Genomic DNA, 23,066 nt, shown 5'->3' with positions numbered 1-23,066 from the left:
ACAGTCCATATTGTGGTGCTCGTCGTGGTTCATATCGTGGTGCTCGTCATGATTCATATGTGGTGCTTGTCACAGTCCATATTGTGGTGCTCGTCGTGGTTCATATCGTGGTGCTCGTCATGATTCATATGTGGTGCTTGTCACAGTCCATATTGTGGTGCTCGTCGTGGTTCATATCGTGGTGCTCGTCATGATTCATATGTGGTGCTTGTCACAGTCCATATTGTGGTGCTCGTGGTTCATATCCTGGTGCTCGTCATGATTCATATGTGGTGCTTGTCATGATTCATATCGTGGTGCTCGTCATGATTCATATGTGGTGCTTGTGATCTATATCGTTGGTTCACATCGTGATACTTAATGTGATGCTTGTCATGGTTAAGTCGTAGTCTGTATTGTGGTACTTACTGCAGTGCTGGTCGTGGTTCATTTCGTGGTGTTTGTCATGGTTCATGTGGTGGTCAGTCCATATTGTGGTGCTTTGCATGGTTCATGTAGTGGTCCATATCCTAATACTTATTGTGGTGCTTGTCTTGGTTCATTTCGTGATCTGTATACAGATTGTTACTGTGATCCTTGCATTGAGCTTGCCATGGTCCTTGTTGTCTTTGTCGTGGTTCTCGTTGTCTTTGTAATGATCCTACATTTGTCATTTCAAAATAATACTGTTTTCCCTTTTTGGCATGTCGTAGCTTGGGAAGACGAGGACCACAAGTGCAAAAATTGAGGTAACACTGCAGCCTAAGAGAAAAAAAGTTTTTCTGTTTATATTATGGTCATGAGTGGTAGGTCAACATTTGGACGCAGGCCATATGATACTACTGCAAAGCAAATGGATCTGTTATACAGTAAACTTCAAATATCTCGTTGGTAGATTTTTTTGCACTTGTGACCATCTTTCCTAAGGTGGGAAGTGACTTTTCAGTTATACAGTATCTATCACACTTTCATAAAGATAAATAACATGCATGTAAAGACAGACCTATTCCAGAAATTGACAACTCATAACATTTTGGGGTAGAGTTGGATGGAAATACCATATTTCATAGCATAATCGTCACCATCGCTTAATGGTCGCACCCTTATTTATAGACAGACTGATCAGGACTTCAAAATTTCACCATATAACTGTTACATGGATATTTCTGTTTATCACAATCACGCATTATTAAAAAATAACGTGCCACCATTGCAATACAAAGTATCTTTATGCTCATGGTCGAATGGCAGCTGACAAAGCAAATGGTATGAAGGTGCAAGATGTTATCACCAATCCAGTAGCCAGAAATGCCTTCAGTTCAACACAATTGTTGGTTGTGAATGATTAAAATACACTGCGATCAAGTTATGCTTTCCCCTGCAGCATAGGGTTTTTCCTACTGACGAACTCCCACTTATTTGCCAAGCACTGCAGGGAGTAGTAAGCTGACCTTGCTGGTTTTGCAGTTGTAGCACAACTGTTTCCGGGTGTGTGTTGTGTTGTTCGCTTCTTAATTCGACAGTATACATAAAGTGTATTATGTCTCATGAGTTTACAAAGGTACAGTGTGTCTTTATTTACAATTTATGTGTGTTAACTCAGCTCGTGAAGTTCGAACACTGTTTCAAGAAAGATTCCCAGGTGTAGACGTGCCAGCCATAAAACAGTCCATTATATTTATCATAAATTTCAGGAAATTGGAAGTGTCCAGCCTAAGAAACCAAAAAAGTAGTGTAGGGGTTGTCTCAATGGAAAAATGTTTTGCGAAGATAAACTTAAAAATGTATAAGATGAACCAACACACCATACAAGAACTTAAATATAATATAATGAGCCTCTTAAATTTGTTTGTGTATTGTTTGTTGTATGGTTGGTTGTTTTATTGTTTTACCCTCCCGCTGATCACCAAGACCCAGCTAACTGGCTAACAATCTAACGAGCAGCATAAATGTGTTCGTGTATTTGTTGTACGGTTGGTCTGTTTTATTGTTTTACCCTCCCATTGATCACTGAGACCCGGCTAACTGGCTAACCATCTAATGAGCAGCATAAATTTGTTTGTGTATTGTTGTATGGTTGGTTTGTTTTATTGTTTTACCCTCCCACTGATCACCAAGACCTGGCTAACTGGCTAACAATCTAACGAGCGGCATAAATTTGTTTGTGTATTGTTGTACGGTTGGTTTGTTTTATTGTTTTACCCTCCCACTGATCACCAAGACCTGGCTAACTGGCTAACAATCTAACGAGCGGCATAAATTTGTTTGTGTATTGTTGTACGGTTGGTTTGTTTTATTGTTTTACCCTCCCATTGATCACTGAGACCCGGCTAACTGGCTAACCATGTAATGAGCGGCATAAATTTGTTTGTGTATTGTTGTACGGTTGGTTTGTTTTATTGTTTTACCCTCCCACTGATCACCAAGACCTGGCTAACTGGCTAACAATCTAACGAGCAGCATAAATGTGTTTGTGTATTTGTTGTACGGTTGGTCTGTTTTATTGTTTTACCCTCCCATTGATCACTGAGACCCGGCTAACTGGCTAACCATCTAATGAGCAGCATAAATTTGTTTGTGTATTGTTGTATGGTTGGTTTGTTTTATTGTTTTACCCTCCCACTGATCACCAAGACCTGGCTAACTGGCTAACAATCTAACGAGCGGCATAAATTTGTTTGTGTATTGTTGTACGGTTGGTTTGTTTTATTGTTTTACCCTCCCACTGATCACCAAGACCCGGCTAACTGGCTAACCATCTAATGAGCAGCATAAATGTGTTTGTGTATTTGTTGTACGGTTGGTCTGTTTTATTGTTTTACCCTCCCATTGATCACTGAGACCCAGCTAACTGGCTAACCATCTAATGAGCGGCATAAATTTGTTTGTGTATTGTTGTACGGTTGGTTTGTTTTATTGTTTTACCCTCCCATTGATCACTGAGACCTGGCTAACTGGCTAACCATCTAATGAGCGGCATAAATTTGTTTGTGTATTTGTTGTACGGCTGGTTTGTTTTATTGTTTTACCCTCCCATTGATCACTGAGACCTGGCTAACTGGCTAACCATCTAATGAGCAGCATAAATGTGTTTGTGTATTTGTTGTACGGTTGGTCTGTTTTATTGTTTTACCCTCCCATTGATCACTGAGACCCGGCTAACTGGCTAACCATGTAATGAGCGGCATAAATTTGTTTGTGTATTGTTGTACGGTTGGTTTGTTTTATTGTTTTACCCTCCCGCTGATCACCAAGACCCAGCTAACTGGCTAACAATCTAACGAGCAGCATAAATGTGTTTGTGTATTTGTTGTACGGTTGGTCTGTTTTATTGTTTTACCCTCCCATTGATCACTGAGACCCGGCTAACCATCTAATGAGCAGCATAAATTTATTTCTGTATTTGTTGTACGGTTGGTCTGTTTTATTGTTTTACCCTCCCATTGATCACTGAGACCCGGCTAACCATCTAATGAGCAGCATAAATTTATTTCTGTATTTGTTGTACGGTTGGTCTGTTTTATTGTTTTACCCTCCCATTGATCACTGAGACCAGGCTAACCATCTAATGAGCAGCATAAATTTATTTCTGTATTTGTTGTACGGTTGGTTTGTTTTAATGTTTTACCCTGCCAGTGATCACCGAGACCCGGCTAACTGGCTAACCATCTAATGAGCAGTATAAATTTGTTTGTGTATTGTTGTACGGTTGGTTTTGTTTTAACCCCCTACTGATCACAGAGACCCGACTACCTGGCTAACCAGCTAACAAGCAGCATAAATTTGTGTATTGTTGGTTTGTTTTATTGTTTTACCCTCCCGCTAATCACAGAGACCCAGCTAATGAGCAGCACACTCGCCCATATGCACAACACTCCAGTGGAAAGCAAAACTAATCACACTGTACTTCTTTAGACCTAAACCAATCACTTTTCTGCTGACTGGTCCAGTAGTCAAATAATATTGACTTCAGTGTATCAGATGTACCATTACATGTGATTCAACTATACTGTGCCCGTTTTTAGTCAATAAAAAAGTGTTTTATTTTATTTTAGTTGGTTATTTAACGACGCTGTATCAACTACTAGGTTATTTTGCGTCGGGATTGATGATAGCGAGATATTTGGCGAGATGAGGCCGAGGATTCACTATAGATTACCTTGCATACACATTACGGTTGGGGAAAACCTCGAAAAAACCCCAACCAGATAATCAGCCCAAGCGGGGATCGAAGCCGCGCCGAAAAAAAAAAAGTGTTTTTAATTCAGTAACACCGTGTAAGGTATTATTCATGTTACAGTTCCAGCGTCGCACGCTAATACCAGTTCCCCTCCTTCCGCTTTTCTGCTACGAATCACAACTTGACCCTGCTTACTCGTACTCTGTCCAGCTGACCACTGGAAGTTGACGTGACCAATCGTTAGCATTTTAATTTATTCTTCACATAATGGTCACACTATATTTTGAAGCCAAAAATAAGTAATAAAAAATGCGACGATTACACAATGAAATAAGGTACACATGCATGTCTGGATGTTTTCCTGCATGGCTATAAACTCATGGCCAGTTTCATCAATCTCTGTTAAAATTAATAAATTTTCAAGATGGCAGCAAGACTACTTATTTCCCTGACCAATACAAATGAGTTGACATCAGAATAAATTATGTTAGTTTAGTAGGCTACTCATATATTCACAAATTATGATTTGAGAAATGGTTGGGTGGATAAAAAATTTCTACAAATAAACACTATAGTAGCTTATAAAAAATGAATGGTCCCCTAAATGCCAGCAATCTGCATAAAGTAGGAAAATTTATTTTTAGAGTTAAAATTAGATGGGAACAGAAAGGCAAAGCTCTAATGGATATGGAATTATAGGTGTTGAGTAGTCGGACATGGTAGGAAACTATGAAAAGTAGTCAATGAAGTTAACGGAATAATTTTTAAGAGATTGAGTATAGAAGTGAAAAAGTTAAAGTAAGAGTTTCAAATATAAGAGCTATACTTATTATTAGTTTTATTATTATTATCTTCATTGTTATTACCATTATTATTATTATTATTATTATTATTATTATTATTGTGAATGGATGATATTTATAGGTTCAATATGTATTATTTTTGTAATAATTACGGTATATAGAGAGATATGGCAGAGTAACAACTGGAACACATCTAATCCACCATGACATGAACAAAGATTGATGAAAAAAATTAATATTCACAAATTACAGTAAAACCTCTGTTAACTGAAATATAGGTTTAGCAGAAACTTTTAAGTCATGTAATTGAATTTTTATATAGAAATTAAAAAATTATACTGCATTAATGAAATATAAAATTTGCATATGATGTGTGGTACACAATGGAGAAACAAAATATTTTATGGGCTGTGAAGTCACTAACAGATATTGAAACTGGCTATGATTTGAGATTTTACAGAAATGTATCTAATCTGAATATTTATCTAATTTGTCTATTCTATTTCATCTATCAGATATCCACATCAACCTGTATATATATTTTAACCATATAATCTGATTTAAACTATTCATACATATTTTGCATTCTAATTCATTAGTTTCCAATGCATTCGAACCTCAATCCCACAGCATCCATGTCAAAGTCCTCCACTTCTTCACACCAGTTCTGCTTGTCGGTCTCAGGAGAAACTGACATCCTCCTCCGCCCATGGAGAAATGATCTGCAAGAGAATTCAAAAGAATATTAGCTCAATGTTAGGTAGAAAGTTGATTGTCTATTTTAGAATTTCTGTTGCAATTACATTTGGAATACAAATCCCTCTTAACACTGGCACCCAATCAATGGCAAGTCCTCAGCCTCACTTCATTTCACTTATTTGGTCTGATTACCTGGTTGGGTTTTTTCCGAGGCTTCCCCCAACCACATAACAAATGCCAGGCAATCTTTTGGCCTCGGGCCTCACCTCATCTCACTACATCTCGTCAAAATATTGTTAAAATTGTAAAATATTGTAAAAATGTAATTGTAATATTGTAAAATTTTGACTTGTTCCCCATCTTAAAGCTTCATTGCTCATGTAAGATCAATGGAATATAATAAATGAAATGAAAAACTGGCAATACCAAAACGGCACTTTTAACTGGAGAAAAAAAGTTTTAAATCTGCCACGTTACCACAACCTGGGCTGTGTTGCCACATGGCACATTAGAAAGTTAGTACAAACCTTCATGTTCAGTGAATATTCAACGCCAAAATTAGTGTATGATTTGTGTTGTGTGATGTGTTTTAATAAAGAAAATCCAGACAGTGTTATTTTATTATGATCAAATGGCTGAAATCACATGGCTGCAATTTCAACAGTTGGCATCATAACTTACAAACATGTATTTTTTTTTCAACATTTAATTCAATTATTCGGGAAAATCTCGTATCTGGAACTAGCCTTGTCCCTTTGGCGCTGGTAAAGAGAGATTCTACTGTATTATGATTCTGCAGAAAGTCTACTGCGAGATATTCACAAAGTACACATTTTCAGCAGTGATTTGACTGTGTACATTTCTCCTACTCGTCTGTAGCTGCATTTAGATTGGCAACAGGCCATGATTGTCTGGCCAAACACCTGCATAGAATCGGAATATATCAATCCCCTAACTGCCCATTGTGCAACTCAAACCAAGAAATGGATTCGGAACACAAAATCTGTGCTTCAGTGGCTGACCATGACAATATCCTTGAAAAATATTGGAGTGCAAGAGGTCAAATGACTTTATTGTCAAACACCTGGCATTAGAAAACAACAACAAACAACAACATTTCTCCTACCCAGCTGGCCAGGTTTTCTTCATATTGAATTTCTACAAGTCAACCTTTTCTTTTTGTTAGGTGTTTTCACTTTTAGCAGCTGCCTCTAATTCTCTTTCATCTCAACAGAGAAGAACACACTCAGCCTGTCGCAGGCGAGAACATGGCGTATGAAATCACGTTACAAAGCATTGTACGATTGGGAATGTAGCAGGTTGTGGCCCTTATAATTGGTACTAACCCAGTATTCGCCTAGGTTCGAACCCTGAACCTTGAGTCAACTTGTCCAAGAAAATAATGCACATCAAATATAACAATTTTTTTTTTTATAATTAATATGTTTCATTGGAATACTATGAAAACTGAGTAATTTAAGAAGACTGGCATTAGTAAAGTGTGTTACCATAGCAATGTTTCTTGTATAAAACAGTTGATAGCTTGTGTAACCGTTGAGAATAAAATCTTTCAGATGGTATACAGAAAAACACACAGTGTTGTTTAAAAACGTTTCCGATCATGTCACAACTCGTACAACAATGATATCAAGAATGGTTTTTCTGAAAAAGTGTCTTTTAAAATATACCGTTTCATATGTCCGAGCATTCTTCGAAAAACATTTTCTCTCAGCTGTAGCAGAGAATATGTGTGACTTTCGAAACACACTGTATAGTCCGACCATCGGATCTGTGCCCCCGTAAGATATGCGAACTGAACCTTAATTCCTTTTCAGCCTCGGCAATTCATTTCTCTCCCTTTATTCCTATTTCTCTCTTTTCTATCCCTCTCTCTCTCTCTCTCCCCCACTACTCACAATTTTGAGCCTTCTTGCAGGACAGTTTATTTGCACTTGCAGCCCAGTGTTGTCAACTCAACATGAATACTGTAGCACGGAGTGGTGAAAGAAATATTAAGCAAGTAACAGCATTTTGCATAAGTCAATCTGCGTCATTAGACCTTAAATTAAATTATGAATAAGTAATAATTAACTAATTGATGAACTAGTGGACTCACTCGTGTTAAATATGTAATATTTGTCCGGCTTACAGCTGTTTCAGTGCTTCACGCACCATCATCAGAGCCTACTAGATCGCGGCATCAACTCGAACTTCTCTGCCTGTTAGGAGGGTGTGTTTTATTGTTGGAAGGTGTTGAAGTGTGGAGTCGAATAATGTGTGTTGTACTGAAATTGATCTGTGTGTTGAGGATTTGATCGGGGTGTGTTTTAGTGTGTTTGTATATTTCGTATTGTTCTAGTGTGTTGAGTTTTTGGTTCTTGGGTTGTGTGTGTAGGATTTCCATGTCCGTGTTTATGTTATTGTATGTATGGTTAGTATGTTATGTTGTATTTCTGTTTTCTGAATGAAGATGCGATCTTATGTGTGCTTTTGTTTTCATATGTTAGTGTGATGTATTTCTTGTGTTCTTGTGTTTGTGTTGTGTTTTGTGTATTTTTGTGTTTGTTAAGTTTTTGTTTCGTCTTCCTTATGATATTGTCTATTATATTTGGATTGTATCCGTTTTCTTGTGCTATGTATTTGATTGTGTTCACTTCTTCATTGTAGTGTTGTTGGTTCATGGGTATGTTGAGTAATCTGTGTACCATTGTCCTGAATGCAGCATGTTTGTGTTGTATGGGGTGGTTAGATGTGTTTTGTGTGTGTGTGTGGTGGTGGTGGTGGTTGGTTTTCTGTATATTTTGAAGATGTGTTTGTTGTCGATTTTTGTTATGGTGATGTCTAGGAAATTTATGAAGTTGTTGTTTTCAAGTTCTAGTGTGTATTGAGGTTTTGGGTGTAATTTGTTTATGTATTGGTGTAGTTTGTATATTTGTCTTTTGTTTCCTTTGTATAGTATGAGTATATCGTCTACATATCTGTGGCAGTATATTATGTTGTCTGCATACTTGTTGTGTTCATTGTTGAGTATGTATGTTTGTTCTATGTTGTGTAAAAATATCTCTGCTAGTATGCTGGATATGGGTGATCCCATTGGCAATCCTTGGTAGAGAAGTTCGAGATGGCGCTGCGATCTAGTAGGCTCTGATGATGGTGCATGAAGCACTGAAACAGCTGTAAGCCAGACAAATATTACATATTTAACACGAGTAAGTCCACTAGTTCATCAATTAATTATATTCAAGTATTAAAAGTGGTGTACGCAAGATTCAAAATGTATAATAATTAACCTTACAGTATTATAAGCAATATTCAAGAGACATGACACTGTTTGACGGAAGTTTGGCAACATCCCTATTCGGTAAGGTTTGTGGCCTGCTGTTTGACGTAGTGGGAGAGAAATGGATGGAATGGGGTGAGTAGAGGCGTTAACTTTTCCAAAAACGACGACAGCGCTGAAGGGACATAGATCCGATGGTCCGACAATATATATGTTACATATTCTTTGAATGAAGTCACACTGCTAACTACTAAAAGTAGTGTAGGAAATTTAAGTGTGTAGAGTTTTGTTTATGAAACAGAATTTTCCACACTGCTAACCACTAATTTTTACATTCCTAATAAGTAACATGGAGAAAGTTATACAATGGCAAAACTGCACGCATTGTATTCTTCACCTGACATAATTAGGAACATTAAATCCAGACGTTTGAGATGGGCAGGGCATGTAGCATGTATGGGCGAATCCAGAAATGCATACAGTGTTAGTTGGGAGGTCGGAGGGAATAAGACCTCTGGGCAGGCTGAGACGTAGATGGGAGGATAATATTAAAATAGATTTGAGGGAGGTGGGATATGATGATAGAGACTGGGTTAATCTTGCTCAGGATAGGGACTGATGGCAGGCTTATGTGAGGGCGGCAATGAACCTCCGGGTTCCTTAAAAGCTTAAGTAATAAGTAACACTACTAAAAGTAGTACTTTTTAAGAAACAAGACCAGGCATTACTTATTCGAACATCCCCTATACCACCAGAGCAGTGACATTCTTGAAATTCTAGTACCAACCCTTGCAAATACAGAATAATCTACATCTTAACTTGATATAGACATAAGGAAGAAATTTTTTTAAGAGGAAGATAATCTTGTGTTTTGTGCCAATGTTTAATCTGATATACTAGGGCATTCCATAAGTAATGGCAACAATGCTGTAAATCAATGCTCCTGGCGGTAACCATTGAAATCTTGCACTACGTAATAGAGCAGTGATTGTTCCATAAATTTGCAATATTAAAAGTCACGAAGTAGACACATTTTATAAACACAGTGGCTGTTTCTGATTTGTAGTAAACAATACAGCCCTAAAGGTACGAACAAAGGTGCTTCATAAAAATCCCAGTTGCAAGAGGAAACCTGCAACTCAGTGCTTTAGGGCATTACAAGAAGCCTGTGGAAGAGAAGTCCTACCATACTGAACTATTGAGAGTTGGGTGGAACTCTCAAAAGCTCCTCATGAAAGACTTATGTAAGGACAGAACGAGGGAACTATTAAAACTAAATAGGCCAACTTAGGGCAATGGCCGGAATTTTGACAGACACTGCCATCTCAACAAGCATCCCACTTGTTAGGGATCGTAGATAATCCCTGATCTAGAAGACGTTCTGCAGAAGAGGAATTAGCTTCGCACATCCTTTGTGAATGTGAAACTTAGGCTAATTTCGGTATAAGATCCTGGTATCCTTTTCCTAAATCTCAGGATTATCACAGCATTCCTGTATTCAAGATATTGAAGCTCTCAGAGCAATTAGGACTTCTTAGGAAATTAATTTACTGAAAAGGTAAGAACAGATAGGCAAATAGTCTTAGTTCTAAGGTTGTTTCAATGTCTGTCCTCTTTAATATTCAATGCTAAAAGAATTATTTGATAAATGTTTAATAAATGTAGCCAATTAGGTGTCCATACCTATCAATTCATGTACTTTTGCTGTTGTAGGCTGTGATCCAAAGTTGCATCACATTCCCTGTCAGAGAAGTGATTGCCAGCATCAAGAATCGCCTTCCCATCTTCTGTGAGTTGTGCCAGAGATTTCAACACTCATTCCATAACTGTCTGTGAATACCTGAAACAACACAGACAACACTGATATATTTCTCTACATGCTATGTACAGGGCGAATCAAATCTAAGAGACCGGCAATCCTGCTATGTCTCACTGTTACAGTCTAGCAAGTGATCTTTCGAGTAATTAGATAATTATTATTTATTTAAGGAAGTGGAGAGAATCTCATCTAATTTCAGAGCAGTTGCTCAAAATGACTGTCATTACATTTTGTACATGAGATAAGAAAACCCAATGCACTACTTGCCATAATATAATCTCGCATCTCAGCAAGAATGTCGGTAACTTAGGTTTGTTTACGGTTGGTCTAGGACACAATGTGTGAATTTTCCTAATCAGTTGCTGTACTATGCTGACCACGCAATTTTGCTGGCACTTCGCATTGTCAATGTCAGATACACAGCTGCCAGAACTGTACTGAGAAATAAGTATTTTAACCACAGTTATACTCAGTACAGCAATGCGTTTTCCTCGTTAATGAGGACCTTAACAGTTTTGCTCCAACATGTCTTTGACTGCTGTGGTTTTCTGTCTCTAACATTGATAAAAGGATTTTCGACATATAGAAATATTTTATCTGATCGACAAGTTTTTGTTTGTCATGTTCAAATGTTGAAATTATTCTCAATCTTTATATTCAGGAGCAGGATAGATAAGTGCTATAAACTGGTGTAAGATTTGCTGCTTGGGATGAAACTGAACTTGCCCTGGTTTGTGGATTGGTCAGAGTACTTTCAATATTTTTTTCTTGATATGTGTAAACTGACATTAAGCAATGATTGCAAGGACTACTTTTCAAGAAAAATGTTTATTTATGTAATTTAATGTTCATAATCGGAAAATTTGTATCAATTGAACTTTTATTATACTAAAAGCCAGGTTATGAACCGACTAAACAGGAAGTAGTTGGCAGGGTGAGAGGAAAGTGCGGGTTAGAGGGGTAGCCTGTGCAGCGATGACACGTTGAGTTAGGCGGGGCTGAGGGGGGAAGGAGAACGGAGCTTTTCATTGGACCTCACGTGAAAATGTCGTCTTCTAACGAAAATCTGGCAACGGAATCACGGAGACAGTGTAGCCAAACTTCCCAGTTCCTTTGGAGTACCACATGCATTACGAGTCGCATTTCGTACCAGCGTCATTAGCTCATGCTTTCTTAAAACAGTAATTTTAATTACTAATATTGTTGATAGTGTTATCAAGAACTATATACAGTAGTTATTTTAAACATATCGGTGACAAACGCTGAACACGCTTTGAATCTCGCGCCACTATGTGGCAATAGAGCTCAGGAAGAGAGCAACAGAACGTTGCTTCGAGTTTAGTCGGTTCATAACCTGGCTTTTAGTATAGTAACTGGACTTTTACATGTTATACAGAATATACGGTAATATTAATTTTGTATATCATATCCTAACTTGACATTTTCACGAAATATTAATCCAAACCTTCGTATTTCCAGAAACATTCATTGAAATTATGACAAAATAAGCATAAAAAATTGAAGTAAAATAATTACCACAAAATCACATCTCTATTAATTGAAGACCTCCCCACAATAAGGATCTAATCAACAAAACTGTAATTCATTTTAAAGGGGAAAGGAAAATAATTTCAGGGGAATATTTCATTAGGCCTTATTTATTATCAAAACCATTTGACTAAACAGGGATACAAGTTTATCCAGCCATAGAATGCAATCATTCATTGTTATAAATAAATGCTTTAAAATTACTTTTTTCACTTAGGCTAGGCCTACATCACATATTTCAAGAATCTATGTTACATCCTCCTTCCTGGAAGGTCAATTGCAAATAAATGTCATTAAAATGCTAAGTACTAAGGACTCTATTTGATAAGTTTCGAATAAAATTAGGCCCAGCCATCTTGGCCACTGTACTCACCAGTTTATGCACGTTCGGTGCCGAAGATTGGTCTGGAGTTGTCTCAAGTTTCCTCTCCGACTGCCATCCAGTTATGCAGTTTGTTGTGGACATCAAGAATCGCCTTATCTTCTAGGTGACTCGCCCAAGAAAATTTATCATCCATTCCAAAACTGTTCCCGAATGCCTGAAGAAATACAGATGACAATGATATGTTTCTCTATACAAGTGGTATAAATTTTTGACAAGGTATGTAGTACAGCAGCAAGAAATCGAAAGTGCACTGACAGTAGGTCATGCATTACAGCTTCAACAATGTAATCCTCAATATTTTAAGTTCTTTTGTTGCTGTCTAATGTCAGACTGCTTGGTTTTTAACCAACAGACTAAAACAGCAGCAAGATATGGAATCTGCACTGACAGTAGGTCATGCATTACAGCTTCAAGAATGTAATCCTTAATATTTGAAGTTCTTTTGTTGCTATCTAATACCAGACTGCTTGGGTTTTAACCATCAGACTTCTGGCTTTCTAGTACCAGCTAACTTGGCCAAAATTGGTGCTTGCAAGTAATCAAGGCTTTACATTCCATAAGGTGTCATTAATGATGGAGTATTTTTCATTGCTAACACTACATCGGTAACTCATTTGTGGACTTGAACTGTAAGGCAGTTATGGCCAGTGTTTATTTTATTGGTTATTTTACGACACTTAATCAACATCTAGGTTATTTAGCGTCTGAATGAAATGAAGGTGATAATGCCGGTGAAATGAGTCCGGGGTCCAGCACCGAAAGGTACCCAGCATTTGCTCGTATTGAGTTGAGGGAAAACCCCGGAAAAAACCTCAACCAGGTAACTTGCCCCGAACGGGATTCGAACCCAGGCCACCCGGTTTCGCAGCCAGACACGCTGATCATTACTCCACAGGTGTGGACTGGCCAGTGTTCAGAACAAACATGGTAATGGGTAAATTGCTAAGCAGATGCCAGAAATGTGTCGAAAATGGAGGCAGGCAGTTCCAGCATTTCCTTGCAAGACATGAGTGAATACATAATTTTTGAAGTGTATTTCAATTTATTACATAGTGACTCTAGCATAACAAGTAATTCCAGAACCGTGGACTCATATATTGCCCGGCCAGTGGGAAGAGATAGCTTATTGGCCGGCACAATCCCTGTTGCAGCTCTGGTCAGATAATTGGATAACCCAGAATCAGCAGAATACTGAGTATCGGGAAACTACTAGTTTTCAAAGACAGAAGACACTTAGGTCTCTGCACTTACCAGTTCATGCAGATTTGCTGGCCGGGGCTGTGGTCCAGAGTTGCTAACATTTCCCACTAGAGAGCCAGTTGACTATGCAGGTTGCTCAGGCTGTGTGCATCAAGAATCGCCATCTTATCTTCTCACCAAGTAGCTCCAGAGATTTAACTCCTACCCCAAAACTGTCCCTGAATAACTGAAACAACACAGATTACAATATTAATATTTTTTGTACGTGGTTTAAGTTTTGTAAAATTTGAAACAGCAACCTATGCAAACGACATCCTACTCCACTACCACAGACAGATGCATCACATCTTCCAGAATCTGAAGACATATTTTTCTAGTACATTATTATAATAATTTTAAACTGATTTCTGTTATGCAAATATTACTGTTAATTTACTATGTTTAACTGTTCTGCGAGATAAAATAAGGTTGTAATGGATGAGCAATTAATTGAAAGAAAGTATCGATTTTATACTTACTTACAAATGGCTTTTAAGGAACCCGAAGATTCATTGCCACGCACACATAAGCCCGCCATCGGTCCCTATCCTGTGCAAGATTAATCCAGTCTCTATCATCATATCCCACCTCCCTCAAATCCATTTTAATATTATCCTCCCATCTACGTCTCGGTCTCCCAAAGGTCTTTTTCCCTCCGGTCTCCCAACTAACACTCTATATGCATTTCTGGATTCGACAATACGTGCTACATGCCCTGCCCATCTCAAATGTCTGGATTTAATGTTCCTAATTATGTCAGGTGAAGAATACAATGCGTGCAGTTCTGCATTGTGTAACTTTCTCCATTCTCCTGTAACTTCATCCCTCTTAGCCCCAAATATTTTCCTAAGCACCTTATTCTCAAACACCCTTAACCTATGTTCCTCTCTCAGAGTGAGAGTCCAAGTTTCACAACCATACAGAACAACTGGTAATATAACGGTTTTATAAATTCTAACTTTCAGATTTTTTGACAGCAGACTAGATGATAAAAGCTTCTCAACCGAATAATAACACGCATTTCCCATATTTATTCTGCGTTTAATTTCCTCCCGAGTGTCATTTATATTTGTTACTGTTGCTCCAAGATATTTGAATTTTTCCACCCCTTCGAAGGATAAATCTCCAATTTTTATATTTCCATTTCGTACAATATTCTGGTCACGAGACATAATCATATACTTTGTCTTTTTGGGATTTATTTCCAAACCGATCGCTTTACTTGCTTCAAGTAAAATTGCCGTGTTTTCCCTAATCGTTCGTGGATTTTCTCCTAACATGTTCACGTCATCCGCATAGACAAGAAGCTGATGTAACCCGTTCAATTCCAAACCCTGCCTGTTATCCTGAACTTTCCTAATGGCATATTCTAAAGCGAAGTTAAAAAGTAAAGGTGATAGTGCATCTCCCTGCTTTAGCCCGCAGTGAATTGGAAAAGCATCAGATAGAAACTGACCTATACGGACTCTGCTGTATGTTTCACTGAGACATTTTAATTAATCGAACTAGTTTCTTGGGAATACTAAATTCAATAAGAATATCATATAATACTTCCCTCTTAACCGAGTCATATGCCTTTTTGAAATCTATGAATAACTGATATACTGTACCCTTATATTCCCATTTTTTCTCCATTATCTGTCGAATACAAAAAATCTGATCAATAGTCGATCTATTACACCTAAAACCGCACTGATGATCCCCAATAATTTCATCTACGTATGGAGTTAATCTTCTCAAATAATAATTAAAAATTGTAAATTTTACATTTATGTATTCTTATTTTGTAGTAGACATAAAACAAATTGTATTATATACTTCTTAATTTAAATTTATTTTTTCAGCCTCATTTTTTATATTATAGAGAATGGATTTTGCTTGTGCATTGGACTGACACCATACTTCAATCCTTTTGGTATTATATTTGCCTCTTTGTCTCATTATATGGTTCTTTTCAATATTAAACTTGGCTCTGATTGACTGGACGGTGTGACTTTTGGTGTTCCAAATAAGTATCTTAGTACGATTCTTGCATCTCTCAGTGCAGTCCCTACCCGGAGATCCGATTGAGGGACTATTTTACCTCCGGAGAATTTTACACTGAGGGACTCAACGAATCATAAGCAGTGAAAAATATAGTGGGGACTGTGTTGGTGTTACTGCAGCTTATGTGGGTACCTCCGCCCCCTCTTCGTTACTTGTTAGCTTAAACAACAAGTTTAAGCCCCCTCACCACGACAAGGTGAGTACCCACGAGAGGGTACAGTGGACTTTATGTTGTCAGCAAACAGCTGGATACATTAAGAAGATTGATTCATTTTATTTCAGGAATCTGCCCCTGAGCACGAGTTCTACTCTTTCAGGGGTGAGGGAAAATTTTATGTTTATATTATATGTTAGAATTATTAGCAAAATAAATACATCAAATCCATGTATTGTGGGTCCCTATCACCACGGCATGGCGCGTTCTCAGGTTGCGGATCGAGGAGACGGCTTCCAGATATGGAGGGTAGCTGTGAATATATTGAATAAGCAGCCGATGAGGGGTGGTCCTCCAGCTTGGGGATTGGGCGAAGGGCTAACAACCCATCACCGTAAAAAACAGCTTGTTCCGAAACATTCAAATAAGCCTCGGAATGGGACTGATTCTCTGGCACGACCACAGCAAAGGAATAATCTTGCTCAGGATAGGGACCGATGGCGGGCTTATGTGAGGGCGGCAATGAACCTCCAGGTTCCTTAAAAGCCAGTAAGTAGTATACATCAAATAAAAAAATACGTTGTGCGAAGTTCTAAACATATAATGCTTATCAAAAAACGTCTTCGCATCTATTATCATAACTTCATCAGTGCTCTCCATAAAGCTACCCCACCATGCCAGAGTATAGGCCTACTACGGCTTTATTTGCCTTGATTTTCTGGGTAGGCTAATTTTCCAAAATAGCTAGACCCAAAAAGGCACCATTTCCTTTTACTTCACTAGCTTCTGTGAGATGTAGGTCTATGGCGATAAATACGTGATTTTAGTTTGCAAACCACTAGTGATCTAAAAGATAAAAATCGTTTGATATTTACCGGTATAATTTAATGCACTGTTCTACCCCCCCCCCCTCACCCACTTGCTACTAATTACCAACATAACATGCGAGAGGTCCAGGACGAATTGCTTATCCGCAGTGGAAGGGAACTACATCAGCACTCGTTTACCCAAATTATTTTCATGTCACTGAACAAATTTCCAACTTCTTTACTACGTTAATATTTAGGATTTACCTCAGCTTGGCTGTCTAGTTTCAAAGTCGTGTTCATTGTCCAAAGCCTATATTTTTATGTTGAAAGTAGGCTATTTGTGGCGGCTACAAATTAAAATCACCTGTACATCTTACATAAGCCAATGAAGCGAAAGAAAATTATGTCTTGTTATTGAAGAGACATCATACCGGTATATTGGTGGTTTGGAAAGTGTGTAAAATAGTAAAATTTGATGGTAACCATACTTCATAAAATATGTGCTAATTCACAGGCGTGCAATGTTGGTATATATTGCGAGAAAAGTAAAGGTGGGCTTTTAAAAGTCCAGGAAGAAGGAACCTCGTTAATGACAGCGCATATTGGGACTATTGGCTACTTGTCAACAACCTATACCTTCTTCAAAACCGAACCCAACCTTAGGCCTATATGTATTGATAGTGGGGACTACTTGCTACTAAGGATGAAAATGAGAAAGAAGTAGAATGGGAAATGCAATTTTCCCAACAAAAAAGGGAACACGTGAACATCAAGCCCATTTGTTCGAAATTGTAGGCCTACATGCTGCGTTATTTACCAGGCTTGCATGAAACTCCATATTAATAAGCACAATTTAATTGTTCTGTACATACAGTACTTACAACAATAACCTATTACTTAATTCCATTGAAAGATATTAGAAACTCTATGTACAAAAAGAAAAATTACAGAGAAAATTACACACACCCACCTGCTCGCATGTCATGCAGAAAAAAGAACGAAATGGTTGGCGCGCACTCTGAAAGCAGAGTTGCCACACTGTCGGAATGGAAAATCCCTTTAATACAATAAAATATCTTTTCATTTTCAAAGATACTAAAATAATCCCGGTTAATTAGGTATATGATCAGTGAACAGATAGATCACATCGAAGCTGTGTTAAAAAGTTTGCTCATTACCACAGGCGGCTCTGCCATTACCCTCTTTCGCTACGTTTTTTTTATTCAGCAATTTAATGATAAAGTATCGAAACAAAATATGTTTCTGCCTTTTCATGATTGTTTGATATACGGTACATAAATAATTGACTAAAAATACTATAGATTCATGACCAGTTGTCAATAGGTTACCAGTACCGGTACACAATCTAACAGTCAACAAATTCGACGGCAAAAAATCTGCAGTTTACAGTATTTTAGCTGGTGGTCTAAATTATTGAAGACTAGATAAACCTAATATCAAGAGCTGCTCAACATAGGACAAGCATATAGGCCTACAACATCTAATTGCGCAGCTGAGTCGTCTGCGTTATCCTTTCCGAGTTCTTTCGAATATATCACCAATGAGACTTCTAACTTAAAATTAATATACTTTGACTATGTTCACTCAATATTGTCACACGGCATTATTACTTGGAGATCCATATTGACCAAAATTGACACAAGTATTCATATTATAAAAAAAATTATTAAGCAACTGAAAGTATAAAAATGTTTAGACAATTTAAATTTTTACCCGTAGGCCTACCTTGCATATAATTTTAGTAGGTTGTATACTTAACTCATCAAAATATTGTGACAGCTACAACGGGGTTTGAACACGCGTCCGACAGGGCGCGCGGCAGACGAAACGCTGGTACGGGGAGCATCTGCATGCTGAAGGGCAGAGGGGGTGTATTACGTCAACGCGACGAGGGGAGAGTGCGCGCGCAGCTGCTACTTGCGGAGTGAAGGAGGGACGGACCCTCCCGAATCTTCTAGAGAAGTCCGTCCGAAGAGCAGCAGCGTGCGAGATGATTCGAGAACGGACACACGCGTCGAAATAACTCGAACTTTCCAGGCTACATCGCTGTGGTTATAAAAGAAGAAGCGCGAGGGAACTCAGACAGAGTGTGATTCATGATTAGTTCAGTGAGTAAGCCAGTGAACAGAGCAAGCCAGTCTTGTGTACCGGAGTTCGACTTGAGTGTGCGTCCGCAACTGTGTCAGCATCCGAAGGCCTGAGTTCGAGTGCAGTGGACCGCAGTTGGAGGGACCTGAGTTCGAGTGCAGTGGACCGTAGTTGGAGGGACCTGAGTTCGAATTCAGTGGACTGTCTCTGAAGGTCTGTGGTTCGAGATACTGTGAACTCGAGTGCCTGAGCTAGAAGAACTGTGAACTGAGAACTGACAGTTCTGACTTGTAAATAATGCTTTGTAAATATTAGTTAAGATTAACAGTTCATTGTTGTTCGTAATAGTCCAAGTAAATTGTCATTGTCGTTTGTGGAGTGCAATAACGAACGCTGTGTTGCTGTGTGGAGAGTTATTGTTGGAAGAATAAAATTTCATTGTTGTTAGTAATAAAACTTTACAATATTATAGATTCCTTCACACAATGCCATACATCTCGACTATATTCATAATATTAAAATTCACAATCCTAATTGTACAATTTCTCTAAACTGTGAATGTCCATATTAAACCAATTCTTCTAAAATTAAATATCTAGGAATATTAATTGACAAGCACCTTATATGGTACATACATATTGCATTTTATGTAATAAATTACGCAAAATTATTTATAGATTTGTTATATTTCGTTCTTACCTCCCTATTAATATTTTAAAATTCATTTATTTATCTTTGGTGCAATCTGTATTACGTTGTGGCATTATTGGTTGGAGCAGTGTTTCTAAATCCATAAGAAAACCGCTGGATTTACTACAAAAGAGAATAATCAAAATTTGTCTAAAAAAAGTCTATTGATTACCCTACTAAATACAATATCTTTATTTGGATTTTAACGTTTTCAAATTGAAGCAAATATATGAGTAAACATTATTAACCTTCTTTTTGTTAATAACAAGAAAAATGTCAACACATATTGGCATACTTATAATACGAGAAGAAACTTATTATTTCATTTTACAGAACCCAAAAGCTCAACAGCTGCTGGTATGAAATTTGGCTTCAACTATGGCTTAAAACTTCGCAACAAATTAGTTTCTCTGTACCCTGTTTTAGCTAACATAAGTATGATTAAATTTAAACTGAAAATTATAGAAATTATTAAGGGAACTTAACATAGGGTTAGATAATTAATTCGTAAATATTAGTCTTATATTATTATACTTGTGAATATTGGTTATAAACATTTTCAATTATGATTGTTCTTTATCATAAATAGGCTCTTGTTTTTGTAATCTGTGCGCTTTTATTAATAAGTTTATTTTGTCTTATTTCTGCTTACGTACTCCCGATCACGAGCGTTTGCTTATACGGGGGTAAATTCCTTAATTTGTATTGCTGTTTTATGTAGGCTTATAAATTATAACGTATCATTCGCCTCATTTTCCACATCTCAGCAATAAATTTCTAACAACAGCCTATATTACATAAAATAACATTCATTGTTACACATATTAATCCAGCAGTTATTTGATGGATCAGTATTGTATGGAAGAAGCGCAAAAAATTACAATTCATAAGAAAAGACCAAAAGGTATTACTTACTGATAAAATAAGAGGCCTACAAGATTTTGTAGTCTCTTGATCATCTCAGCAAGATCTCTTAGTGGGAAAAAGTGATTCTGTCCTCTACATTTCAGGGTAGTTCACGAAACATGCAGCAGCTATACCAAGATGCTAATTCTTTTGTTCAAAGCATGACAAACCTTACATTTTCTTAACTTTCACATATAATCCTCAATGACCCGAAATAGCTACTGCATTACTCCCACATGAAAAACTCACTGATCATCCTGACATTGTTACTAGCGATTTCGCATTGAAATTCAAGAACTGAAGAAGGATAGGTTCAAAGAAAAGTATTTGGCAAAAAAAAAAAAAAACTTTCAGAGGGAGTATGTTTCACTATTATGGAAGCAAATAACTATCAAAATGTCTGGTATTCTTCATTGAAAATAAATCTGAACAATTTTTATTTGAACTTTTTATGGACTTAGTTTGCAGCAATTGCTGCACAAGCCACCTTTTTAATGTAAATAAATAAATTGTTCATGTTAACAATAAAAAAAACTATTAAGAATTAGTTGAGACAAATGTGTTACGACTATAAAAGACATTTAAAATTTACTACTTGCAACAAATGCATAGGCCTACAAACTTATCTTGAAAGTGAAGACGTAATTGGCGCAGAATGAGTTACGTAGTGCTATCATACAGCAGCAAAGAAAATAACAAGGTCACGTGGCACATAAATATTTATTTTCAAGAAAAGATAGCGAAATATCTATCATTATAATAAGGTTTGAAAGAATAAATTTCAGTGCGTTTCTCTTTTGAATAGTTTTCCACAGGTGATAGTGACAATAAAAATAAATTAGTCTGAACATATAGACCAGCTTACGTTACCTGCCTTATGGCGCAATTACCAAGTCATAAGACATACTTAAGAGTGGTATAAAATTCCGTACGAATGGTGTCGTGACAAAGTTCTGTTGAAGGCCTATAGCGCAACACAATCGACACAATGTTCAGTAAGAAAATTTTATTATTTGTTTTTTACATGAAACGGTTTCAATTTGTTAGGTACAAAGTCAAAACTTATTAAGAATAATAGAATGTAGACCTAACTGAAATAAACTCTGGAGAAAATACTTCGTAAACAGTTCTATTAGAATTTATTAGAATATATCCTACTTAAAACAAGCTAATATGATGAAGTCTAAAGATAACTGGACGATAACTGTACCTATACCAGCGTATAGGTAATTATAAGTATGGACACTTCGCGTCGGTACCTTTGATGTAGCAGGACTGATTTAAAGGACCTCAGACCAGCTTGAGCGTGAGATTCTGCTTTCTCCCTAGAGTTGGCGCTGGCATCACACCAGCTAGCAGACGACACAGCGAAAAATATAACACATACAATTAATACATCTATAGTCCCGTCGCTCTAACTTCCGGCAGCCAATCGCATTGCAGGTCGGCTACATTTAAACGTGTGCGTCTTGTGATTCGCTGGTGAAGACGTTATTCATTTCTTAAGGCTCGATAAATACTTAATATAATCGCCCGCCATTTTGGCTCTTTCGTTGGCGTTCGCAGAAAGCACACGAGGACGTTATTTGCCGTTCAATTATTTGCTGAATTACAGTGCATTTGATTTATTATCATAGGAGCTACGACATGATAATGTTTAACTGTGTGGAAAATAGCCTAGATTCCTCGTATGGTAGCTCGGCAACGAAAGAACAAAAATGGCGAACGATACTACCTACCTAGACTTTATAGAGCCTTCACTTCCTAAGACATAAGCAAAGAGGAGGAGTCACGCCGGGAATAACAGCGTCGCGACTTTAATTACAAGTATGGACACTTCGCGTCGGTACCTTTGATATAGCAGGACTGATTTCAAGGACCTCAGACCAGCTTGAGCGTGACATTCTGCTTTCTCCCTAGAGTTGGCGCTGACATCACACCAGCTAGCAGTCGACACAGCGGAAATATAACACATACAATTAATACATGTAGGTACATTATGTACTCAAATAAAATAAATTATACCGGTGAAATAATAAATCCGTCATTATCTGTAACGTCTAGACTCTAGAGTTCCTTTATAATGAGAGTTGAGACGCTGACCCCAACAACAATTAAAATAATGTAATGATTTGATAGCGCTGAAAATGAAAAAATAAACCTTCTATGAGAACTAAACCCATACTCCTATATATTGCATACAAATATTAAAGGAATTTGGTACATAATTTTATTATGTATTATTTATTTTATAATAGTCTATAATTTATTATATATAAAATTATTATTATTATTATTATTATTATTATTATTATTATTATTATTATTATTATTATTATTATTATGGGTCCCGCGCCGTGGCGTCGCGGTCTAGGACTCACGTTACGGAATGCGCGCTGGTTCGAGTCCCTATGGGGGAA

At 37.3% G+C, this 23,066-nt stretch overlaps 1 long non-coding RNA gene across 1 annotated transcript; it reads right to left on the bottom strand.

Annotated features, from left to right (window-relative positions):
- LOC138716300 (uncharacterized) lies at positions 1-14,116 on the bottom strand. Its single transcript, XR_011336629.1, has 4 exons — positions 13,945-14,116; positions 12,682-12,847; positions 10,625-10,781; positions 1-5,684 (listed from the first exon to the last, which is right to left on the bottom strand). It is a non-coding gene; the product is annotated as an uncharacterized lncRNA (long non-coding RNA).
- Positions 14,117-23,066: the final 8,950 nt, after the last annotated feature.

The sequence above is a fragment of the Periplaneta americana genome, chromosome 2 (assembly GCF_040183065.1).
Source record: "Periplaneta americana isolate PAMFEO1 chromosome 2, P.americana_PAMFEO1_priV1, whole genome shotgun sequence".
NCBI lineage: Eukaryota > Metazoa > Arthropoda > Insecta > Blattodea > Blattidae > Periplaneta > Periplaneta americana.
This window is presented reverse-complemented; position numbering and strand designations above follow the sequence as displayed.